This window comes from Oryx dammah, unplaced genomic scaffold (genome assembly GCF_014754425.2).
Source record: "Oryx dammah isolate SB20612 unplaced genomic scaffold, SCBI_Odam_1.1 HiC_scaffold_5, whole genome shotgun sequence".
Classification (NCBI taxonomy): Eukaryota; Metazoa; Chordata; class Mammalia; order Artiodactyla; family Bovidae; genus Oryx; species Oryx dammah.
The window spans coordinates 62,421,376-62,446,304 of NW_024070189.1; the positions used below are offsets into that span (position 1 = coordinate 62,421,376).

The 24,929-nt window shown below is 44.3% G+C and overlaps 1 protein-coding gene across 1 annotated transcript in view; it reads right to left on the reverse strand.

The window, feature by feature from the left end:
- Positions 1-9,978, reverse strand: part of SMAD5 (SMAD family member 5) — a 58,931-nt gene extending 48,953 nt beyond the window's left edge. Inside the window, exon 1 of the mRNA XM_040240036.1 lies at positions 9,817-9,978. The gene's annotated coding sequence lies outside the window, so the exon portion shown is untranslated. The remainder of the gene's footprint in view (positions 1-9,816) is intronic.
- Between the last annotated feature and the right edge of the window lie 14,951 nt (positions 9,979-24,929).

Sequence of the window (24,929 nt, forward strand, 5' to 3'; positions counted from 1 at the left end):
GCAGAAGATATTAAGCGGTGGCAAGAATACACAGAAGGCTATACAAAAAAAGATCTTCATGACCCAGATAACCACGATGGTGTGATCACTCACCTAGAGCCAGACATTCTCGAGTGTGAAGTCAAGTGGGCCTTAGGAAGCATCACTATGAACAAAGCTAGTGGAGATGATGGAATTCCAGTTGAGCTATTTCAAATCCTAAAAGATGATGCTGTGAGAGTGCTGCACTCAACATGCCAGCAAATTTGGAAAACTCAGCAGTGGCCACAGAACTGGAAAAGGTCAGTTTTCATTCCAATCCCAAAGAAAGGCAATGCTAAAGAATGCTCAAACTACCGCACAGTTGCACTCATCTCAGTTCAGTTCAGTTCAGTCGCTCGGTCGTGTCTGACTGCTTGCGACCCCGTGAATCGCAGCACACCAGGCGTCCCTGTCCACCACTAACTCTCAGAGTTTACCCAAACTCATGTTCATCAAGTCAGTGATGCCATCCAGCCATCCAGCCATCTCATCCTCTGTCGTCCCCTTCTCCTCCCGCCCCCAATCCCTCCCAGCATCAGGGTCTCCTCCAATGAGTCAACTCTGCACATGAGGTGGCCAAAGTACTGGAGTTTCAGCCTCAGCACCATTCCTTTCAAACTACACCCAGGACTGATCTCCTTTAGAATAGACTGGTTGGATCTCCCTGCAGTCCAAGGGACTCTCAAGAGTCTTCTCCAACACCGCAGTTCAAAAGCATCAATTCTTTGGTGCTCAGCTTTTTTCACAGTCCAACTCTCACATCCATACATGACCATTGGAAAAACATAGCCTTGACTAGATGGACCTTTGTTGGCAAAGTAATGTCTCTGCTTTTTAATATGCTATCTAGGTCGGTCATAACTTTCCTTCCATGGAGTAAGCGTCTTTTAATTTCATGGCTGCAATCACCATCTGCAGTGATTTTGGAGCCCAAGAAAATAAAGTCTGACACTGTTTGCACTGTTTCCCCATTTATTTGCATGAAGTGATGGGACCAGATGCCATGATTTTAGTTTTCTGAATGTTGAGCTTTAAGCCAACTTTTTAACTCTCCTCTTTCACTTTCAACAAGAGGCTTTTTTGTTCCTCTTCACTTTCTGTCGTAAGGGTGGTGTTATTTGCATATCTGAGGTTACTGATATTTCTCCCGGCAATCTTGATTCCAACCCGTGCTTCTTCCAGTCCAGCGTTTCTCATGATATACTCTGCATATAAGTTAAATAAGCAGGGTGACAATATACAGCCTTGATGTACTCCTTTTCCTATCTGGAACCAGTCTGTTGTTCCATGTCCAGTTCTGTTGCTTCCTGACCTGCATACAGATTTCTCAAGAGGCAGATCAGATGGTCTGATATTCCCATCTCTTTCAGAATTTTCCACAGTTTTGTGATCACATCAGTGGAGAAATAACTCCAGAAAGAATGAAGGGATGGAGCCAAAGCAAAAACACCACCCAGCTGTGGATGTGACTGGTGATAGAAGCAAGGTCCAATGCTATAAAGAGCAATATTGCATAGGAACCTGGAATGTTAGGTCCATTAATCAAGGCAAATTGGAAGTGGTCAAACAGGAGATGGCAAGAGTGAACATCCACATTCTAGGAATCAGCGAACTAAGACGGACTGGAATGGGTGAATTTAACTCACATGACCATTATATCTACTACTGTAGGCAGGAATCCCTTAGAAGAAATGGAGTAGCCATCATGGTCAACAAGAGAGTCCGAAATGCAGTACTTGGATGCAATCTCAAAAACGACAGAATGATCTCTGTTCGTTTCCAAGGCACTCATCTCACATGCTAGCAAAGTAATGCTCAAAATACTCCAAGCCAGGCTTCAGCAGTACGTGAACTGTGAACTTCCAGATGTTCAAGCTGGATTTTAAAAAGGCAGAGGAACCAGAGATCAAATTGCCAACATCTGCTGGACCATCAAAAAAGCAAGACCGTTTCAGAAAAACATCTACTTCTGCTTTATTGACTACACCAAAGCCTTTTACTGTGTGGATGACAACAAATTGTGGAAAATTCTTCAAGAGATGGGAATACCAGACCACCTGACCTGCCTCCTGAGAAATCTGTATGCAGGTCAAGAAGTAACAGAACTGGACATGGCATAACAGACTGGTTCCAAATCGGGAAAGGAGTACATCAAGACTGTATACTGTCACCCTGCTTATTTACCTTATATGCAGAGTACATCATATGAAATGCTGGGCTGGATGAAGCACAAGCTGAAATCAAGATTGCTGGGAGAAATATCAATAACCTCAGATATGTAGATGACACCACCCTTATGACAGAAAGTGAAGAAGAACAAAAAGGCCTCTTGAAAGTGAAAGAGGAGAGTGAAAAAGTTGGCTTAAAGCTCAACATTCAGAAAACGAAGATCATGGCATCTGGTCCCATCACTTCATGCAAATAGATGGGGAAACAATGGAGACAGTGACTTTATTTTCTTGGGCTCCAAAATCACTGCAGATGGTGACTGTAGCCATGAAATTAGAAGACACTTGCTCCCTGGAAGAAAAGCTATGACCAACCTAGACAGCACATTAAAAAGCAGAGGCATTACTTTGCCAACAAAGGTCCGTCTAGTCAAAGCTATGGTTCTTCCAGTGGTCATGTATGGATGTGAGAGTTGGACTGTAAAGAAAGCTGAACACCAAAGAATTGATGCTTTTGAACTGTGGTGTCAGAGAAGACTCTTGAGAGTCCCTTGGACTGCAAGGAGATCAAATCAGTCCATCCTAAAGGAAATCAGTCCTGAATATTCATCGGAAGGACTGATGCTGAAGCTCCAATACTTTGGCCACCTGATGCGAAGAACTGACTCATTGGAAAAGACCTTGATGTTGGGAAAGACTGATGGCTGGAGGAGAAGGGGACAACAGAGGATGAAATGATTGGATGGCATCACCGACTCAATGGACATGAGTTTCAGTAAGCTCTGGGAGTTGGTAATGGACAGGGAAGCTTGGCGTGCTGCAGTTCATGGGGTCACAAAGAGTCCGACATGACGGAGTAACTGAACTGAGCACTATAAGCACTGAGAATATAGAAGTGAATAAAAGTGGACCAAAACCCTTGTCCTCATAAAGCTTGCATTCCAGTGGAGGGAGACAGACAAAGTACAATAAATGAGTGATAACAGGATAGCTGTTAGGTGAAAAATGCTATGGAGAAAAATAAAACAGAGGAAGGTGGATCAGGAGTGCTATGAAAGAGGTGTAACAGGGTGGCTGGGCTGAGCCTCACTGAGAAGACACCAAAGAGTGAGCCAGGCAGAGAAAACTAGCACAAGCAGAGGCAACAGGCAATGCGCAAATCCCAAAGTGGGAGCATGTCTGGCACATTCAAGTCACCACAAGACCACGAAGCCTGATAATAAGCAAACAAGAAGGGGAAAACAAGGAATAGAGCCAAACAGGTAAGAGAGCCATGCAGTAAGATAAGGGCTTTTGGCCTTTACTGTAAGTGAAATGTAGACCCATTTAAGAGCTCTGAGTGAAGATACGACATTTTCAGACTTATATTATTAAAAATCACTCTAGGCCACATGTTCAGAATGGGGAGGGGGTGGGGATGGGGGCAATGGTAGAAAGCAGGGAAACCGAGATCAGTTCAGTGCTGCAGCAATTTAAGAAAGAGATGATGGTGGCTCAGACCAGGATGACAGCAGCGTGGTGGTGAGAAGCAGACAGTTTCACGGGTTTGGGGAGACAAAAGGTTTCCTGGTGGGAGAGATAAGGGGAATGTGAGAACGAAGGAGTCAAAAATGACTCCAAGGTGTCAACCTGGGCTACGAGAACGGGACTGATTTAGGGGAGGCTGATAGGGAAACTAAAGGATGATTTTACATAAAATGAATGTATGAAGAAAATGTTCTTAAACTTAACCAGGTTTCCATTCAAATGAATTGTTATTAATGTCAAGAAACCCTGAGTAGAACCTCCTGACCTGCCATAAACACATACACACAAACCCCCCTCAATAGTCTCTCCAAGACAGACAGACATATAGACACACACTGCTCAGGCCCAGATTCAAAGGAAAACTCAAAGAAACAGCTCCTTCACCTTCTAATCCAACATCTCTCTAATTGCTTCAATCCAAAATAAAAGGCAAACAAACCAATTCAAAACTTTCACCCAACACTGTTAGCCAAAAGGTAATCTCCTGACCACATTAACCCTTGCAAATGTGCATATGGTTCAAAGCCACCATCACTTCAACCAAACCTACACAGAATAATTACAGATGGGGGTTTTAAAGAAACAAATCCTTCATAACCATTCCACAAAATTCAGATTCACTGACAGCAGGGCCCTACCTCCCAGGTTCTGCAGTAGGTTTGAGAACCAAGGCCCTTAGGACCATCCGCAATGGGAGAAAGTCACTTGCCTATACGCATTCAGAGGTAACTTGTTTGTGGTTGGTGGGGGTATAGCTTTAAAAGTGTCTTACCCCTGTGGTTCTAACATCTTTAGTCACCAAGTATTAGCAAAAGTAGACACCGTCATCACTACTATCAAACCAATCCTAGACCTAGGTATATAATCACTATAAAATGCGTAAGCCACATCCAGGACTGCAAGCAGATAAGAGAAAGAAACCAAGAACAAGCTGGCCCCACAGCTCTCCTAGATTCAGAAAACCTATTCTTTACTAGATCATCTAGAAAGAAGAAATACAGTCACATGGGCACCAAAATCATTTTCCTAGAGAAACACTTAAATCATCACTCTTCCCAATCACGGTTCCCAAATTTCCAAAGACATCCAAAGTTCTCATAGTGATTTCAAAGCCATTCAGGAACTGAGCACACAGCAGCTGACCCTTCTCACAGCACAGCATTCACCGAGGCTCTCTCTGTGCCCATACAAGTCTTTTTTTTAATCTCCCACATCCAGACTTTTGTTTCCCAGTTTTTAATCACTCTTTAAACCTCACCTGCTTCTCTAAGTCCTCTAATTAAGCAGAGCCTGATCTAGATGTATCACTCACCCCCACACAACCTGCAAGATTTCTGACATTGCTACCAGATGTGTCTGAGAGTACCTGCATAGGCTTGTAGGCACAGGAATAGACACAGAGCTGGTCAATCTTTATAGCGCTTTCCTTTAAATTATAAAATCACCAAGAGCAGATACCAAATCAGTATGTTACAAAATGTCTCTCTGGAGTATAAAGTGCTAACTTGTGTAGACAACATATATTTCAAATCTTTATGAAGACATTTTCCAGATAGGCTCATCTACTCACTTGAGTGGGCAGAAAGATGTGAAGAAGGTAAAGAAAATGAAAAGACTAGCTTTGAAAAAGTTCTGCAGTGCCCCTCTTTTCCTAGAAACACACAAACCAGAATAACTATATCTCAAGTTATAGTCTACCACATATGACGCTGCTGCTGCTGCTAAGTCACTCAGTTGTGTCCAACTCTGTGCGACCCCATGGACTGCAGCCCACCAGGCTCCTCCGTCCATGGGATTTTCCAGGCAAGAGTACTGGAGTGGGCTGCCATTGCCTAGGCAGATCCTAACATATCATGAAAACAGAAGTGACCAAAACAAAGCTTGCCTTGAAAAAGTACCAGCCATATTCTGAGATCACAGTTAAATTTAAGAAGTTTAAGACTGTTTACAGGACTCCAGCTGCTATGTTCAAAGAAAAGTAGGAAGGTGACACCAGTCTTTTTCTTACTATTAATATTATTTCCAATAATAACAAAACAACATATATGGACATCAAAAAGGAAAAATCCAGTTAAGCCTCACAACAGACTAGGCCATTTTCAAATTTCCAGAGTATACCATTCTGTAATTTATATATATACACATTATAAGCAGAGACTGGTGTACCAAAGAATTCAAAAGCAAATTCTATTTACAAAAGGCACTTTAACAACTGACTTCCAAAAATGAATTACAATTACAGTATCGCACACATGGAACCATCTAATAAAGAATACTTTCTTCTAAAATATTGTCACAACCAAGTTAGGAATACAATAAAAACAGAAAGAAAAGTCACTGATACCACTTCTCTAATAGAAAGAGGCCAAATATCTCCCCACCTAGGTGCTCAGGGCAAAAAAGTATCAAAACTGCAGAGTGAAGAACTAGCTGATTATTTATGAAAAAATAGTAACTGTGTAATTACCCCATCTTTTCAAAGTTGTGAAACACTGAAAGATGTTAGAACATGAGACTGAAAAACTAGTTGGTCCTAACAACAATCTAGCTTTTAACAATTTTTCAAAAAGAATTTTATATCTTAACCTTCCAAGTAGTAAATGTACCTCTCAGATTCAGAGTTCTAGGTAATGGCAATGAATTGGATAAGCCAGCACTGGGAGTTTCAATTACTATTGTTCTATTAACTTTGGAAGCAAAAAATCAAAGTGTAAAAGACATGGACAGGCTTTGTGAGGACATTCATCACCATCTTTGGTGGGGGAAACATTCTACCTCTGTGCAGTCTTCTAGGGTTCTACCTCCAAATAATCTTTTCTCCAAAATATCCAGACTGGTAGAAATAAGAGTCATCCTTCAGGGTTTTATAAGACTGTCCCTTACAAAAGGAAATCTTCTCCATTGTCTTCAACCTTATTAGTATGCCGGCAAACCCATAGCATCTAAGGGAGCTGTAACGTTTCAAGAAATAAACTATTTCAGTTCTTCATTGTGTTAGTATGAAGCATATGAACAGACTAGAAATACAGTCACTCTAGAAATAAAGAGAACAGGGAAAACTGATAATCAGGGGAATAAAGGCAGCTATATCCTAAAGAGGTCAAGTCAGCTAAGTCAACATATACATCTGGTAATAATAAACACTGATAAGTCATAAACAAAAAGGGCTTTCTTATTCAGACTCTACATACTACTGGTAACATTAAAATTTACATTAAAACACTCAAACAATATGTATTAAATAGATTTTTTTAAATAGTATTTCAAGTTACCAAGAAATTTTTAGAAGGTTTATATTTTACTACCTAGTCTTCAAAAGAAAAGAAGCTAGTAGCTTTGATTTGACCAGTTATAAATCTCTTTTCAGAAGCAAGAGAAAACATACTGCCTCGTTTAATACAAGGCACAAAAAAGATCATCACTGCAAATCATAATGTTTGGGTTCATGATGAAAACAGGAAACAGACAGGCTACCCAGGTGTAATTATGGTTACAGTCTAATGTGCTTCAGGTTCAGCCAAGAATTAACACCCAGTGAAGAGGGTAAGCAGAATTTACTTGCCTCTACCTTGATACAGAAGGCAACTTTTAATAATACTCCCAGCAACATGTTACATAACCAGTAAACAATCTGATTCAAACCTCATTAGTAACAGCATTCTGCCACTGTCTCCCACTGAAATTTCTTTCCCCTTTGCCAGAGGGGAAAGAAATGTAGCACATACCAATCTACCCATTTTTGTGGCGCCTATTTTTGTGGCGCCTAACCCTGTGAACCAGACAAGTAGATAATTCCACCAAATCTGCACAGAACCTACAAAAATATTTTATTCTTTTCTTTTCCAGTTCACTGTTCTTCTCTTAACAAAACTATATCATTGGATGCATTTAAAATCTAAGAAGAAAGTCAGCTGGGAAGGTTCATCTAACTTTTATAGTCTATTTCAACTGTGATCTGAAAAACGGAGGCATAAATGACAGTTGGATTTTATTAACAAAAATAAATAGGTACAGTTAATGTGATAAAAGCAGCTATGTGAAAGGAAAGGCACAGAGGGAGCAGCAAGGTAGAGAGGGCAGAGAGGAGGATGCTATGCAGACAATCATGCAAAAGTTAAATTTAAAAAATCTCAACATAATAAACACAACTCTCATGAAAGTTACACTTTAAACTTGTTTCTTAATGTTTTGTGTTTCTGTAATCTTGGATTCATCTTAGAGGGGGGTAAAAGTTACCAAAATACCAATAAGAGGAAGAAAATAATTTGTTTAGATCTATATGTGTACGTGTGTTAGTTGAACATACAGTCATGTCCGACTCTTTGCAACCTCATGGACTGTAGCCCACCAGGCTCCTCTGTCCATGGAATTCTCCAGGCAAGAATACTGGAGTAGGTAGCCATTCCCTTCTCCAGATCTTCCTGACCCAGGGATCAAACCCGGGTCTCCCACATTGCAGGCAGATTCTTTACCATCTAAGCCACCGGGGAAGCCCTTAGAACTATAAAAAAAAAATTCCTTATTTGGAACATACTCATAAAAATATTCAGATCAATAATGTTCACACTGTGCCTAGGTTTTGTCTTCCACAACACTGGTACCTAGGAACAATTTTAAACTGCTTGGAAAGTTAGTAATTCATTGGGACTAAGGTTTTCAACCATTTAGCTTTCAAATTCAAGTTCAAAAGCTAATTCACTGTGGGTATTATGGGTGCTCTAATTTAAGAAAATTTAACTACCCAAGTTTAGAAACAGAATTTTCGAAAGAATTTGAAAACAGCAACTTCAGTATCCCTTCCTCTCAACTTCTGTGAGGCCAAGCCACAACCTCCCACCTATCCAGTCTTTTTGCTAAATAAGAACACGTTGGGGGGGTATTAGGCAACGGGCATGATGTGACAAACCCAACCAAACTTCAAAACTGTTTCCACAGAAAGATAAGGTAAACAAGATACACTCGGTCCCACACCCATATAAATGCACGGCAGCCAGGAATGCTTTCCCCCTGTCTCTCTCTAGACCTCCAGCTGGTCAGGAAACAATGTCTCTACAATCAAGATAGAGATCTGGCCCAGGGTGTTCAGGCATTCCTCACCTCTGGGCTGGCCTACAGCTCCACTCGCCAATGCCATCCAAACCAGAATTGGAACATTCTGTTAGGAAGTGGGCGAACGTCCAAATACCCGACTATCCTCGCCCCAGTTCTTTTTTGCAACCAAAATCTGTTTTGGCTACTGAGCATGCTCCAACTTAAGACAGGCGCCACATGGGAGTTTTCAAAGCTTAGGCTCCAAACTCCACGTAATAACAGCAGCTTGAAAGGGGAAGAGAGCAAAGAGGGAGGGCATGGGGAGGGGGCAGACAGAATATGAATCTGAGCCCTGACACTAGAGTGAGAGACTCCAGCAAAGGTTGAATCTGAAGAAGGCAAACAGATACTGCTTGTCGTTTTCCTTGCAACAAAAGTTTACACAAAGTAGAAGAAATCTTTGCAATGATGGAAACTGGCATGGCAAGTGGCAGAAACTGGGTCTAACTACCAGCTGAGTGCAGCAGCAGGTCACAACTGCCCGGGGTGTAATTCCCACCGATAAGAGTGGATCCTTATCTTTGAAACACAAAGCGACGGCGGCGGCACGGATTCATCAAGCCACTGGACGGTTTTGCAATGTAGCCGAGCGCGGCATTCCCACCAGGGGTGTGTGTTGATGGTGGCGCTCGCATAAGGGAGGGCAAACCTCTCCCCCGGACAGAAGTGGGGCCGGGGATCCCCGCGAGGGCGTCCTGAACGCCTCCCGCCAGAGTCTGGGTGGTAACGGCGGAGCCCGGACAAGGGCCAGCGCTGGCCCCGCCTCGGGACGCCCCCGGGGGAGGCAAGGCCTCCGCAGCCGGACGGGCCGCACCATCGCCGCCCGCCTGGACCCCGGCAGGCCGGGTCTCGGCCTACCTCCCGCCCCGCAGGCCCGGGTGATTTCCGCTCCGCCCGCCCCCGCCTCGGCCCGAGTCCGGCCGCTAGGGCAGAACCGCGTCCGGGCAAAGCCTGCAGCCCACGGTCCCACTCACTGGCCCGCCCGTCCCGGGGCCCCACTTTCACTCACGGGCCGGCGGCGCGCGCTCTCCCGGCGCCGTCGCTGCGCTTCTCCTCAGCGCAACTTTATTAGCAGCTCGGCAGCGGGACACGCGCACGGCGCCCGCTCGCCCAGGACCCGGATGAAGGAGGGAAGGAGCCCGGGAGGACGCCGCGGGCTCGGCGCATGCGCGCAAGCGGCCGAGTGACCGCTGCGGGACAGACCGAGGGAAGGGCCGACTGGCTCCCGCGGCTGGAGGAAGCCTCCGCGCTTGGCTTGGCGCCCGCAAACTCCAGCTTCCGATCTGCTAGAGGCATCTCGCGTCCATGGCCGGGCCCAAGACTGGCAGTCGGCTAGTTCCCACCGCCACGATAGCCACTGGTAGTGTCCACTAACCAAATCAACCCACATTATAATAAAATAAAACAGTTGTTTTCGACATGGACAGTTGGCGATTTTCCCAGTCCTGTATAAAGTGTAAATAAAAATAACGTCGGATATAACTTTGCTACTGCTAATGATTTGTAGTATAAATCTGAGGGTCTTCTTTCTGTGAAAAGGTAGCCTCAACGCAAGCTTCCGAGTATCTTCTTACTGGATGCAGCTCTAAAACTCATCCCGTGTGAAATTCCCGGAGACTACTATGTCTGGCAGTGACAGACCTTGTAGCTCCTGAAGTAGGGCTGCCCATGTACTGACAGCCCTGTGGTTTAAGATACACCATCCTGGACTCATGCGGACACGGAGGTGCACTGTGGCAATCCATAGACTGAAGTCCCTATGCTCCATCTAGGGGGCAGGAGCCTAAATCTCTTTTCTTAGTTGCTGGGGCTCTTCTCAATGTTCTCCCGCTTCCCCAGAGTGTTGGCATTTCCCAGAAAATGATAGTAGTACCATCTAGGGCATGCAATTTGGAGAGTACTAGTGAAGAAAAACTTTTAAATAATTTTTTTTTTATTTTAAAAGTTCAATGCTGACTTTCCAATATTCTGCTATAGGTTTACTTTTAAAAATAAATTAACCTAAATGAAAATCAAAATTGGAGTCATTTTCAAATCCTCTCTCTCATTCTCTAAACCAAACCATCATGAAATCTTACTAATGCTACCTTCAAAATACATCCCAAATCTGACCACTGCTCACTGCCTCTACGGCCAGCAGTGGTGCTCTGAGCCAGGGTCATCTCACCTGAATTTAAATGGGAAGCAGCTGTTTTGCTCCAGGCTTCAGTCATCTTTTCCACAGGGAAGATGCAAGGTGAATGTTGTCCAAGTCTCTGCATTAAGGATAGTCATCTCAAATGTGGACAGAGGCCTGGTGAGGGAATGTAGTGGGCCTGGGTGCAGAACCAGAGAGAGCTTCCTCTGTTCAAAGGGGGCAGCTGCTATTTCACTTTAGCCAACTGTCACCATGGGGGAATGTGGAAGTAAGGACCCAGTTTGGGGAGATCTTCTGATTTTTCAAAAACAGCTGGAAATCTGGACTTTAATACAAAATCTCATTTTTATGTATGTAGCAACTTTTTTTTCATTCTTTCTTTTTTCTTTCTTAGACATTCAGGAGGCCAACACTGTACAAGCCAAGTAAAACAAATCCGTGGTCCTGATTTAGCCTGCTGGCCATCAGTTTGCAATCTCAGGTCTATGTCTTAAAACTCTTTACTACATCATAAAGTTTGTGAAAGTAAAGTCTGTGTACTTTAACTCTTTGTCACACTCACTGATTATTTGCTGTTAATTCAGAAGTTTCCAGCCCTTGGAAAGCACATATTTCTGGAGCCTGCATGGCTTTACAACTCCCAAAAGTGCCCATAACCCTTCCTTGGAGGATCCTTTTTTTTCTTTTTTTTAAATTCCCCCAGAACTGATGTTTGCAGAGAGGTTTGTTGAACACTATAAGACATAAAAATGTGGTTTAAATATTTTGTACACTTCAGCCACTCCTCCCTTCAAACAGGCAGTAAAATCCTTCCCAAAACAAACTGTTTGCTGTCTTGTAGTCACTGCACATATGTAAAGAACAATTTGTGATGACAGGATTCCTTTCACAGTCTCAGGTTAATCTCAAAGCCAACAGTTTTGCTTCCTGATCTGTGTGACCAAATACTGATCAAATCAACCAGAGACTCAAACTTCTCCAAACTGCTGTGTAGGCTCAGCTTGGGTCTTAAATAGAAAGAGATGATAACATAGAATACAGGAAGAAAAACTCCTCCCAAAGGACAAGACAGTACCCAGCATTCAAAGGGTATAAAAAAATCAGATCAATAAAGATCTATATAGTCAAAAAAACTGCTGCTGCTGCTAAGTCGCTTCAGTCGTGTCTGACTCTGTGCGACCCCATAGATGGCAGCCCACCAGGCTCCCCAGTCCCTGGGATTCTCCAGGCAAGAACACTGGAGTGGGTTGCAAATTTCCTTCTCCAATGCATGAAAGTGAAAAGTGAAAGTGAAGTCGCTCAGTCATGTTTGACTCTCAGCGACCCCATGGACTGCAGCCTACCAGGCTCCTCCATCCATGGAATTTTCCAGGCAAGAGTACTGGAGTGGGGTGCCATTGCCTTCTCTGAGTCAAAAAAGACTGTCAGATGGCAAATGAACAGGCCTGTCAGAGCCATAGGAAAGGAATAAGGAAGTCCCTGTTTGGGGGACAGGGACTAAAAGCAAATGTAGAACAGGACAACCCGAAAAGATAGAATAGTTGGTGGGGCATCAAAAGAGACAAACTGCCTTTTCAGGTTAGCGTTCACCTGACCAGAAAGGTCAAACTGAAGCAGCTTCAAAATTCATTTTTGTGTTATTTATAGAGAAGCTTAACACTGGAATACTCACACCAGTGCTTCTCAAGCAGGGGTGCCAAAGGCCCCAAGGGAACATTTGACAATATTGGAAAATCTAGGAAGGTGGTGCTGGTGACATCTACTCTGTAGTGGCCAGGGATCTAAACATTCCATGCTACGCAGGACAGTTTTCTTCCACCAAGACTTATCTGGCCCAGGACTTCCCTGATGGTCCAGCGGTTAAAATCCACCTGCCAAGGCAGGGGGCACGGGTTCAATCCCTGGTCCCGAAACTGAGATCCCACATGCCACAGAGCAGCTAAGCCCGTGGGACACAGCAATAGAGCCGGAGCCCGCAGGCCCCAGCTACTGGCCCATGGCCACAACTACGGAAGCTCATGCTCCGGTGAGAGGAGCCACCACAGTGGGCAGCCCGAGCACTGCAGCAAGAAGCAGCCTCAGCCCACCGCAATTAGAGAAAGAGACACACATAGCAACGAAGACAGAGCAGCCAGAAGGGAAGCAAGCAAGCAAGCAAGAGGTATCTACCAAAATACCAATCATGCTGAAGCTCACAACCCTGACTTAAGCCCCAAACAGTTTCCTTCTAGCTCTGTTGATGCTTAGGGAGAAAATGGGCCCTTTCTTTGAACTTTTCCAATAACTGTGTTAATTATTCATTTGATGTAAAGAACCAGCTTAAATATTTGGTCAGTGACATACTCACACCCTGAATTTTATAAGGAGGTAACTTTTAGGAAATGTGAGAGCATATATGGAATAAGAAGAACTGGAATACTTAACTTAGTCTTTCCATATTTTTAAAATTTTATGTTTAAATATACAGTAATTGAGGCAAATTGGGTTTGGTTTCAATATATTTAATATATATCTCAATTTGACCCTTTGCTATAGCTCAGAAGATTCTCCCTAAATGACCAGTGGACCTCCAGTAGAATTGGAAGAATGTGGTGATATTCCAAGGAGTTACCCAGTGTAGAGGGAATCAATGAATGACATCACAGAAATCCATAAAGGGATCTGGTAGCCACTTCAGAGACATCTCACTTCCTCACACAGCCATGGCAAGTGGACATCAAAGAAAGAAATGTCCACGTTTGTGTGACCCCTCTCGACAGTGTCTGGGAAACAATAAACCTGTCTTTCCAAGTTCTGAAAATTGTATGCTCGTCAATGGACAAATTAGCCCTACTCTCCATCCTTAATATTGGAAGCAACGCAGAAAGCAGAGCTAAACTGAGAAAAGTACTGAGAAGAGTGAAGTTCTAAAGAAATGCTGTGCAAGATTCCACAGAGAAAAAAAAATCGTGTTACGATTTTCAAAAGAAACTTCACATTAGTGTTTAACAGAGCAAGCCAAGGTTCTGTGCCAACCAGAGAATACACTAAAGTGACTTTACCCAGTATTTGAAAGGATTTTTTTTTTCCAGTAAAATTTGAGTGTTCTTGTGTGAAATGAGCCCTTAATATTCCACAGACCCTTTATTATCACAACACAAAATTGAGAATCAATACAAAATGTATTGAAAAAAGGAAAAGGAAAGTAAAAGAGTAATAGCTGCCTCTGCTGGAAGCACAGGAATCTTACTGCCAGGGACTTTTAAGCATCAGGAATGGATATCAGAGACTCCATGAGCCCCGTGGAATGAATATGCACGTTTCTGTGTAGGTAACTATATACAAATCTGCAGCAAAAGTCTGTAGCTTTCATCAGATTCTCAAAAGGTTTCCTGATCTCCAAATGTTTGCAGATGCCTAAAGCAGTGGTTATTTTATGTGTGGTGTAAACTTAATGTGTCCATTTTAAGTTATCTTTTCTTCTCTTTTTTCAGAGCAACATAATTAGGAGATTCCTCTCTAGGGAAGGCTGCTTCATGCAGAGAGTAGAAACCAGGCTTGCCTGTCTCCAGCCATCTGCTACATTAAAGAAGGCCTCCTATGGCTGGAATCCAAAACACAAAATTAAAAGGGTTGCCTGCACCCAGAGTCATAAAACAAAGAGGCTTTCTAAAGTGAGGCTTGGAGTGAACGCTCATTTCTTCCTGACTTAAACAGCATCTGTTCCTCTTGACGGCAAACGCCCTCTGAGTTAACTCAACTGACCTCCCTGGTTCTACAGTCTCAGTTTTCATCCTCAGACACATAGTCTCAGATGAGCCAAACCACATGTGCACTCGGCCACAAATCCAGAGCGGCAGGTGAAAATCTGGAAGTGTTATGGCGAGAGGGGAAGGAGACAGAAACTTCTTCTCCCAAATGCTCTTTAACTGGACAAAATCATAGTGGTGACAACCCTGAAGCTAACCCTATGTTCCTGGTTTGAACATAGACTGCCTTGCTTACTATGAGTGTGACCTTGCTTAGCCAGTCTGTACCTCAGTCTCAGCATCTGTAAAATGCAGATAACAGTAATATCAACTTATAGAGTTATTATTATTTGGATTAAATTAATAGATACTCGTTAAGCTCTTAGGACAGTGCCTGGCACATGTTGTTGTTTTTATTGTTTAGTCACTGAGTCTTGTCTGACTCTTTTGCAACCTCATGGACTGCAGCCCACCAGGTTCCTCTGTCCGTGGGATTTCCCTGGCAAGAATACTGGAGTGGGTTGCCATTTCCCTTTCCAGGGGATCTTCTGACCCAGGGATAAAACTCGTGTCTTCCTGCATTGGCAGGTGGATTCTTTAGCACTGAGCTACCGAGGAAGCCCCCTGTTTGGATGGAGTAGTTGGGATTAAATCAAGTCATCCTTCTACAATCTAGCATCAAGACTCATCAGTTCTACCTTCAAACCATACTTTAAATCTATCCACTTCTCTTCACATCTTCCAGTCACTGATAGTCAAGTTTAATCCCAGTCCAGGTCACTATTATTACTCACTTGGACTATTGGCTGCTTCTACTCAGCCTTGCTCCAGTCCCTTGATCACCCAACAGATATTACATGCTGAAAATGTAAATGTTGAGGTTATGGTAACTCTTGATGTAAAGCTCTTCAAGGCCATCCCATTGCTTTTAGGATAAACTCCAGACCCTCTACCATGGCCCCTCCCCAAGTGATAAGGTCCCTGCCATCACCAACACTCTCACACGAACCTTGCCCACAGAGAACCTTCTTTCTGTTCTTCACATGCCACAGGCTACTCTCCAACTTAGAGCTTTATGGCTGTGCCGTCTTCTACTCGTGCTCACCTTCCGCCTTGGTAACTTCTGAAATGCCCTGCCCACCACTCTTCATTGGTCTCACTCCCTCTCACCAACCTGAGTCTCAGCTTAAAGGTCCCTTCCTTACAAAAACTTTCTCTGCCACTCCACTCCACTTACCCCTCCATCCCAGTGTACATACACTTCCAGAGCATCCAACTCTTTCCTTCACGGGTCTCTCTTCTCACATGTCATGACTTGATCAAAGTTTATGTTCTCCACTGGAATTAAGTTCCTCTTCACAACTGAATCCTCAACACTTACATCAGGCCTGGAGTGCCCCAAACACTCAATAAACAGTCACTGGATTTTCTGCTTCAAGATCGGCTTTATGTTTGATCCTAGTAAAATCATTTTGCTTGCACTTAATTTTTTTAAATTTCCTAATCAAATTTTAACATGTAACAGGTGTCAGACTCCCCCACTTCCCAAGCAAAAACTCAGCCCTTAGATTTAGGATTCATTCATTCACTTATTCATTCAGCTTAAATATTGCTCTAGTACCTACTGTGCCTCCAGCACTGGGCCAAGAACTCAGAATACAAAGGTGGAGTGATATTTTCTCTGTGCTGGTGAAGCTCAGTCTCCAGGGGGAATGTTTGTTTGTCTTCTGTCTTTAATTTCCATGAACATTTGATGGAAAATCAGAAGCCAGAAAATAAAATCTGTCATTTCAAAGCTATAAGTGCAAGCATTTACAATGAAAGAGAATTTTCATAACTTTGAGGATCTCTTGCTTCATTAAAAAAAGAAAGCTCACGCATGTTATAGACCATTCATGTGTGAAAATGAAAAACAAAGACCCTTTTCTGAAATGGAGTTTTTAGTGCTAAGGGTTAAACTATGCAGTTTGATCATTTGAAAATTTGTTACAGGCAGAGTTGCATCCCTCTAGACTACATATCCTGAAATATTTCATATGAATTTTTTTGAAAAAGAGCTTTATATTTTAAAAAAAATATGGCATGTTTACTAGAAAATTTCAGATTATACAGAAAAGGAATTAAAGAGTAAAAGTTACTTGAAATTACACATGTAGAAATAGCCATGGTCAGTAAGTTGATGGAACATCTTTCTAGACATCACTTCATGCAATCACTTCATGCAATAACTTCATGCAATAATAGTAACGTTGTTGCTATTTAGTCATTAAGTCATATCTGACTCTTTTGCAATCCCATGGACTATAGCCCGCCAGGCTCCTCTGTCCGTAGGATTTTCCAGGCAAGAATACTTGAGTGGGTTGCCATTTCCTTCTCCAGGGGATCTTCCCGACCCAGGGATCAAATCTGCATCTCCTGCACTGGCAGGCTAATTCTTTACCACCGAACCACCCAGGAAGCCCAATAAGAATAGCTAATATTGATCAAACACAGACTTTACTAAGTACAGGGCAATGTGCTTTCTATATTTTACTAAATGTCATAGAAAACTGACAATGTAATTCCTATTACTAATATCATCAAATTCCTTTTTCTAAATGAAGAAACTAAGGCACAAGCCATGAATGAATTAGTCATTGTGAATAGACATATTTCTACAGCCCGCTTGGGGTTGCAACTCCCAGATATGTTTCTGACTCCACCTTGGAGGGTGTGTTTTAAGCACTGATGTTTGCAAAATGCTTTGTGGATCACTGAAAAGTATAATAGAATTTGGTTGAAATATTTTGTACCTAGGCCCCATTTCCTACTCCTCAAGTTTTGTAATCTCTTGAATATCTTGCACTCTCTGCTTTCCACAACCCTGGCCCTTCTAACTCCTCCCTCCACGCCCCTGTACCACCACCTTTCCCATCACTAAGCTGGTGTCAGCTGACCTACTACTCCCAAGCCACCATAACATTCCCATCAACTTAACTCTGCTTTCACAGTAACCTCTGTAGGGAATGGTCCTTCCCACAGGTCCTGTCTTTCCTCCCCAGGCCAAGTTAAATGCCTCCTTCAGGAGGTCTGCTTGGTCCTCACAAGTTTTTATATGATTCTTGGCCCAGTGAGAGTCGCATAGGAAGGAAGAGATAGGCAATGTAGAGAAGGTGGGAGGTGAGGGATTTCACAGCCACTTTACAATAAAGAAATGGAGTCTCAGAGAAGTGAAGTCAATGTCTGAGTTCATACAGATTGTTAACAGTGAAGCTAGAATTCAAATCCAGGTGCGTCCAACACCCAAACTCCCGCTCTAACCATTATGCGCACTGCCTGCTCTCTTGACTCACCCCAACAAAATGGTTTTTGTGAATCTTATGATAATAGTCAAGCAATCACAATACTTTCTGAACTGAGCTGGAAAACAATCTCAGTGACTAAATGAAAGAATGAATGAATGATGAATGAATTAACAAACACATAAATGAATAAATAAACGTGTGGACAGACACAGTTGTAATTTCTAAACTGGATGTGTGTCACTTGGTGATGGTGAAGTCACACAGAGCAAGTAGGCCATAAAACTCTGTGTTTATTCTAACAGTCAGGTAAGGGCCCTGAACAAGCTCAAAAGGTCCGAAGTGAATGGAGTTACTGTTCTAACATGTTTATCTTGAAGTGTAGTGAAACCTATTAATTCTATTTGTATAGTGACTAATGCCTCTGTGGATGTATCATTTACAATATGGTGGCATTACTAATGTGCCACATTAAAGGTGATTTGAACTGATGAATCAAATCAGTTAAGCTCCTCTAAGTCAACTCTGGCCACCCGAATCATGGCGTGTAATGTTTCCATTATGGAGAGGAGCTGTGCTAAGCAGTCCACGGGGGTTGATCTCATCTGTGTTGCTTCCACAAACCTGTTTTGGTAAGAATGCTATCATACTGTGTGCTAAAATCAGAGTTCAAACAATTTAAAAAATGAGGTAAGAAGTCAACCAATTCGCCTGCATTGAACGTATCATGGATGGGGTAGTGGGAGCCCCATGCCAAATCATTCTGCCAAAAATGAGATGTCTGAGCTCCCATGTGGTCCTGGCTCTGATGTCTCTGGGGTGTGAGCAAAAGCCATCTGGGAATGCTTCTGGTTTCCAGGACCATGGGAAAGAAGTCTATTTATCAGATGGGTTAAAATATTTATCTTATCTTCTTATGATTACTGGATGAGTTTCTATTAATATTATATACCAGGCACTATAATGGTAAGGGAATGGTCCCAACTGTTCCTCTATTTGTTTCATGAAAAATAAGGATATTCAGAGATAAAGATAGCAGGAAAGAACATTCACCTCTCTCCTTGAACTTCCCTCCATATTTCTTCGTTCAGTCAGTTGTCTATTTTGATCTCTGACTTCATTACTGAAACCTCCTTTCTCATTCATTTATTCACTCAACAAATATTTGTGACGGGCCTGTTATCTGCCAGGCCTTGGGCCAGATGTTGGGAATGACTTAGAGTGCAAAACCAGACAGGGCCCCTGCTCCCATGGACTGCAATCAAGCCAGGTAGACAGGCTTGCATGGCTCCCTCTCCAATCCACTTATATAAGGTGGACCCAAAACACCCTTTTATTCTGATCAGCATTGCCTGAACTAAACTTTTAAACTGCAATTTTTTTTTCTTTCTCTCCCTCTACATATCACATCATCACACAGCTGGAATTCATTTTTGAGGTCTATGAGCAATCTCATGGACATGGATACACTCTCACTTCGCTTGTTTTTTTTTTTTTGTTTTGTTTTTTTGTTTTTGCAACACTGACATAACCACAAACAAACTGGAGTAACAAGAGGCACCCAGACCTCCAGGCACCCGTATCTGCATTGACTCCTGAGAGGTTCAGCACCTGGGGTGCTGGTGATTAGCACTGATTCACAAGCAGGCCATTTCTTCATGGTCTATGCTCTGTCCCCTTAAGACCCCAGCAGTTCTGGAGCTGCTAGGATGCCGTGAACAATTCAAGCAGCAGGCTAACAGCTTTCCGAGCATGAGAAAAAGACACTAGACACAAGTTTTTGTGCCGAGTGATTCTTAACTTCTGCCTCTAGAGACTCCTGACAAGCTTAACAAGGAAGCAGAGATGTTTTTTTCCTCTACTCACTGCACTATGAGGATGAACACATGCAGAGAAAACTATTCCTCATCCTCATGGTCACTAGATCTGTCCCTACTCCTTAAAACTGAAAGGAAGAGATGGACATGAGTCACCAGTGATAAAAAGAGGCATACTACAAGGCTATGTGGCATGTGGTGTGGCAAGGATGTGGTTTCCGTAGCCATAAAGTCACTATGGTCTCCGAGCTACCGAGGCTGGGTTGTCCAGCAGTCTCTTAAAACAATAGCTCAGGGCGTGCCTGCAGACCGAGCCAGCCCTAGAGTGACCGACCCTCCTTTTCTTTTCTCCCTTTTCCAGAATTCCTGGTAGTTAGACTTCTTAAGAGAAACTACCATATCTGCCATCACCCAGAATGAATTATCCTGGGTAGAACTGCAAGCCAGTCCTCCTCAGAAAAGTATTGGCTTCTCCGCATCCAGCTCATTTGCAGTTTGGCAGGGGCGTCAGACCTCATCTGAGCAACCATGGCCAGAGCTATAAGGTTGCTTCCACTCAAACCACAGGGCACAAGTCACAGCGACCTCTCTAGAAATGGATTAGCTTGGGTTACTTTCCTGACAATTTTGCTGTGGGCCTGGCGGACACCCTAGGCTCCTTAGACTCCACTGCTGCCAGCCCAGCATACAAAGTGAATGCTAGGGAATCTGCTTGGTATGGATAGCTTCCTCCATACAAGGCATTTATTGATCCATTTATCCATCCAAGTGTTCATCAGGCATTTACTGATTGCCTACTCTGTAGGCAATCACAGGCTTTGTGATAGATGTCAGACACAGTGAGCAAAAACAGGCCAGTCCCTGCCCACGTAGATGTATATATGACCTAGTAGGGAAGATAGGTATTGATCAAATAACCACACTGTATAAAAAGGAACAAGGACCAATGAGCAGCCAGAACCAGGGGGCAGGGAAGGCTGCTCTGACAAAGAGATGCTTAAGCTGAGATCTGAAGGATGAACAGGAGGCAATTTAGTGAGGGTGAAGGCCAGTGAGGAGAGGGAGTTAGGGGAAACTCTCAAGCAGAGGAGGGAACAGTGTGTGTGAGGACCCCAGGGACAGGAGGCAAGAATGAGCAACTGAGGGGAGACCAACGTTGGACAGAGAAACCAGTGGGGCTGCGCCTGGAGAGACGAGCAAGATAACCCAGGGCTTCTGTCCTCACAGGCACCAATCGTCAGAACTGGGCCCCAGGAGGTTGCCTTCCCAGGGAAGCGGAAGGCTGGGGGCCTCAGAGAAGAGACAGGGCTACTAAAGGGAAGGAGGAAGCTGGGGCTGCTCAGAGGACAAGCTCTCCACCAACGTTTCAGGACTTCTCTCTCACCTGTGGCTTCTATGCAGGGCCAGCGCAGGCCCACCGCAGCTGGTGCTCCTGGGGCTTTGTGCCACTTCGCTGTGGTGGCCCTTAACTGTATGGACCGCGTCTCACCCCCCTGCACCCCCACTGATGGAGTGAGATGGAACACTGAAGAGCTGGGAGAGCCTGTCTGGGGCAAGCAGGCCCCTGGAAGACCCAGCCCCGCGCGCTGCTTTCACCCTTCTAGGCAGCGTTTAGTGTCATGCCCTCCTGAAGTGCGGGGACTCCCGCATGACTCCTGGATGACAAGACACCCAGAGCAGACTGTGGGAAGACTTACTGCACCCAGACTTACTTCTGTGGTGTAGGGAAGAGGTAGGGGTGCACCTGTCCAATGCTTTGTTGTGGTGTTTTATGGATAGTGGTGCATTGAAGACCCATAGTAAATGTTTGTTGATTGAATCCTAATGCAAAATAAACAAAAGGCAATTTTTCTCTTATTACCTTGAGCGAAAATCTAGGAGGAACACCCCAAGTAGACAGGGAAAACAATTTCATTTCTTGTCCTCTGGACTGGGGCAAGGTGACTTCATTGCAAATTTAAATGGGTATGCAACAGCATGGATGGACCTCAGAGATTATCATAGCAAGAGAAGTAAACCAGAAAGAGAAAGACAAATACCGCATGATATCAATTATATGGAATTGAAAATACAACACAAATCAACATATCTGTGAAACAGAAGCAGAACCACAGATATAAAGAACAGACTCACGTTGCCAAGGGGGAAAGGGGTAAGGGAGTGAAGAACTGGGAGCCTGGGATTAGCAGATACAAACTATTATATATAGGATGTATAAACTGCACAACACAGGGAACTATATTCAATATCCTTTGATAAACCACAATGGAAAAGAATATGAAAAGAATATATATATACACACACACACATATATATATGTGAGTCACTTTGCTGAGCAGAAGTTAACACAACATTGTAAATCAATACATTAAAAAAAATCTTTTTATGGGATAGAGAAGTCTCAGACTAAGCCAGGGTTCCTTCAGACTTTGCTCTCATTCCTTTATGAGATCTTGATTTTTGTTTGTTTGTTAGCTTATTTATTTGAATTGTAGAAACCTCATTTATTTTGCCCTGGTCAACATCCAGCCAAGTTTGGAGCCCAGATAAATTTCTACCACAGAGACTGGTCTCTTGACCCGTGTGTGTGTGTGTGTGTGTGTGTGTGTGTGTGTGTGTGTGTTTAGGAGGGTCTCTCCTCTCTAGAGACCTAGGAAGGCTCTAGGTTCAGCTGGCTGGTCAGGATTCAACAGATTGGTTCACGGCTGTAGGGCAAATTCTGTACACTTTTCCCTAATGAAAGCATTGGAAATAGCACTTTGCTCACCTCTGGACCTGGAGGACAATTTCTGCTGTAGCTGAAATGACAGAAGAGAGGAAGGGCCTCTGTGTGATGGTGCTATCCCTAAAGAAAAAAGAAAGGTGCTTGTTCATTTGTTCTCTCTTTGCAGCCAGGACCTGGGAACTTGACCCAGGAGAAGCTCGATTGCCCTCGCCCTCTCTGGCCTGGGGACGGGGACTCAGGCGCCCAGCCTCACTCTCCCTGGTCCTCTGCAGTATGGAGCCCATGCTGTGTGCAGAGTTTGGGGCACTTTTGCACATGGACATCTTTCTGGGCCCTTTACCCCCATTCTAAGTGTGATCACCAAGATGCTAAGAACCTCTTATCTTTATAAACAAGATTCTTTGTATTTTAGTTCATTTTCCAGAAACCCAGTCTGATAGTCCCAGACCGTTTCTCCATAAGGAGAACAGGCCCATGGTGGCCCAATCAATCTGTGAATGAAGGCAACTAGCTCCACATGAATCTGGTCCTGTGGGACCAGAAGGTGTTCTCTCTGGGAGGAGTAGCTGCTCCTCTGAGGCAGAACTCACAGAAAGGTGCTCTCCACCCATTGGCCAGGCCTCCCACCTCTGCCACTCCTCAGAGCAGACAGCTCCAAGGTTCCCGTTCTAAGAAGGGGTCTTCGGATATCCCCAGCACCCTTGCGTGCCAAGGTGGCGCTCTGTGTCTAACGGGAGGCTGGCTATTGAGGAAGAGATGGACAGAAAGGGACAGGGCGTGGGTGGCGGAGGACGTCCAGGGGTCTAGAGAGAGTCCTTCCCATTCCCCTCCCGTTACTGGGAGCCTGAAGGGATCTGGTCAGAGGGGCCTGTGAGTTCGGCCTGGGACAAAGGAAATAAAATGGTAGAGTAAAGTATAGGCCAGGAAGGAGCAGCATGTGAGGGGAGGGGAGGCTTGGGGCTCAGGAGGTGCGTGTGAGGACTCTCTGTGGCTCAGAGGTGGCTGGAGGTCGGGTGCCGTGGTATCAGGAAGGGGCTGTGCAGAGTCACCCAGAGAAAGGAGCCCGGGTCTGCGAGGGTGAGAGGAAGGTTGGCAGAGTGAAATCCCTGAGGCTTGCAGTGGGGAGTTCTTTGGGTTCAAGAGGGAAAAGTTCTGGGCGTCTGAGTCCACAGGCAATGGCCTGCGTTTCCTGAGGAAGGAAGAAGGCCCAGGAGTCCGGACAAGGAGTGCATGGCCTTGAACCAGACCGTCTGGCATTTCGGATTCCTGTCCAGTACAAAGGACAAAGATAAAACCTAGACTGTCAAGTGTGTATTTTTACCATACTCAGTTCAGATCCTCTTATCTTAATTTCTCATTGTTTCTTAATTAGCAGGCACCTGAGTCAATTCAACTCTTAGTTTCTCTCTCAGTAAAGGATTAAATAATTAGTAAAAAGAGGGATCCAAACCCGTGAGAAATCTTTTGGGGTTGACCAGTTTGCCCTCCATCTGTTTCCAAATAAGATGTTCAGAGGTGGTGTGTGTGTGGAGGGGCTAGTGATGCTGGTAGTCATGTATATCTCCATACAAATCATTTCTTTTCTCTCTTACTGCCTGCCTTCTCCCCCCTTGATCCACCTCTCCCCACCATCCCTGCTGTCCCCCTGGCTCACAACACGATCTGCTCTGCCTGGAGTGTCTACCACAGTGTGCCCTCCCAAGCCTCCCACCCTTGTCCATTCCTACTCACCTCTGAGAGCTCAGCCCCACTTCCTTAAGAGAGCCTTTCTCAACTCCCAGACTAGAGGGATTCCTTCATTCTAAGTTCCCATAGAGCCAGTTTCATCTTTCAGAGCATTATATACTCAGGATGGTGATTACTGTACACTCAGGATGCTGACTAAAGGTCATTTCCCAGAACTGATGCTCCCCAGTGTACCGTCAGAGTTTTCTCGTCCAGCTCACCCGGAACCACATTTTTAAGAGTTAGAGAATCATAAAAGGGATCAAAAAAGTTTTTCTGGGGCCTCTGGGAGGAAAGGCAGAGGGAAAGAGGGGAGGTGCTGAGTCCCCCGCCTGTGAGAGGGGTTGGTCCTAAGGAAACCCTTCCTTCCCAGCTGGCTCAGACCCAGAACTGCTCCTGAGGGGGAGCCAGCTCTGATGTAGCCTCCCTGCATGCCAGCTTTGCGGGAGGAGAATGGTAAGGGCTGTCCCTGCATCCTCACTGGGCCAACTGCTCCTCTGCTCTGAAACTGACTGACGTTTGGTGCCCTCAATGGGAAGGGGCTTCTCTGGTGTCTCAGACAGTAAAGAATGTGCCTGCAATGTGGGAGACTCAGATTCAGTCCCTGGGTTGGGAAGATCCCCTGGAGAAGGCAATGGCAACACTCTCCTTGAGCTGCCTGTGCTCCATCCAAGTCCAGCAAAACATGATCACTTCCTACCAAAGCTCC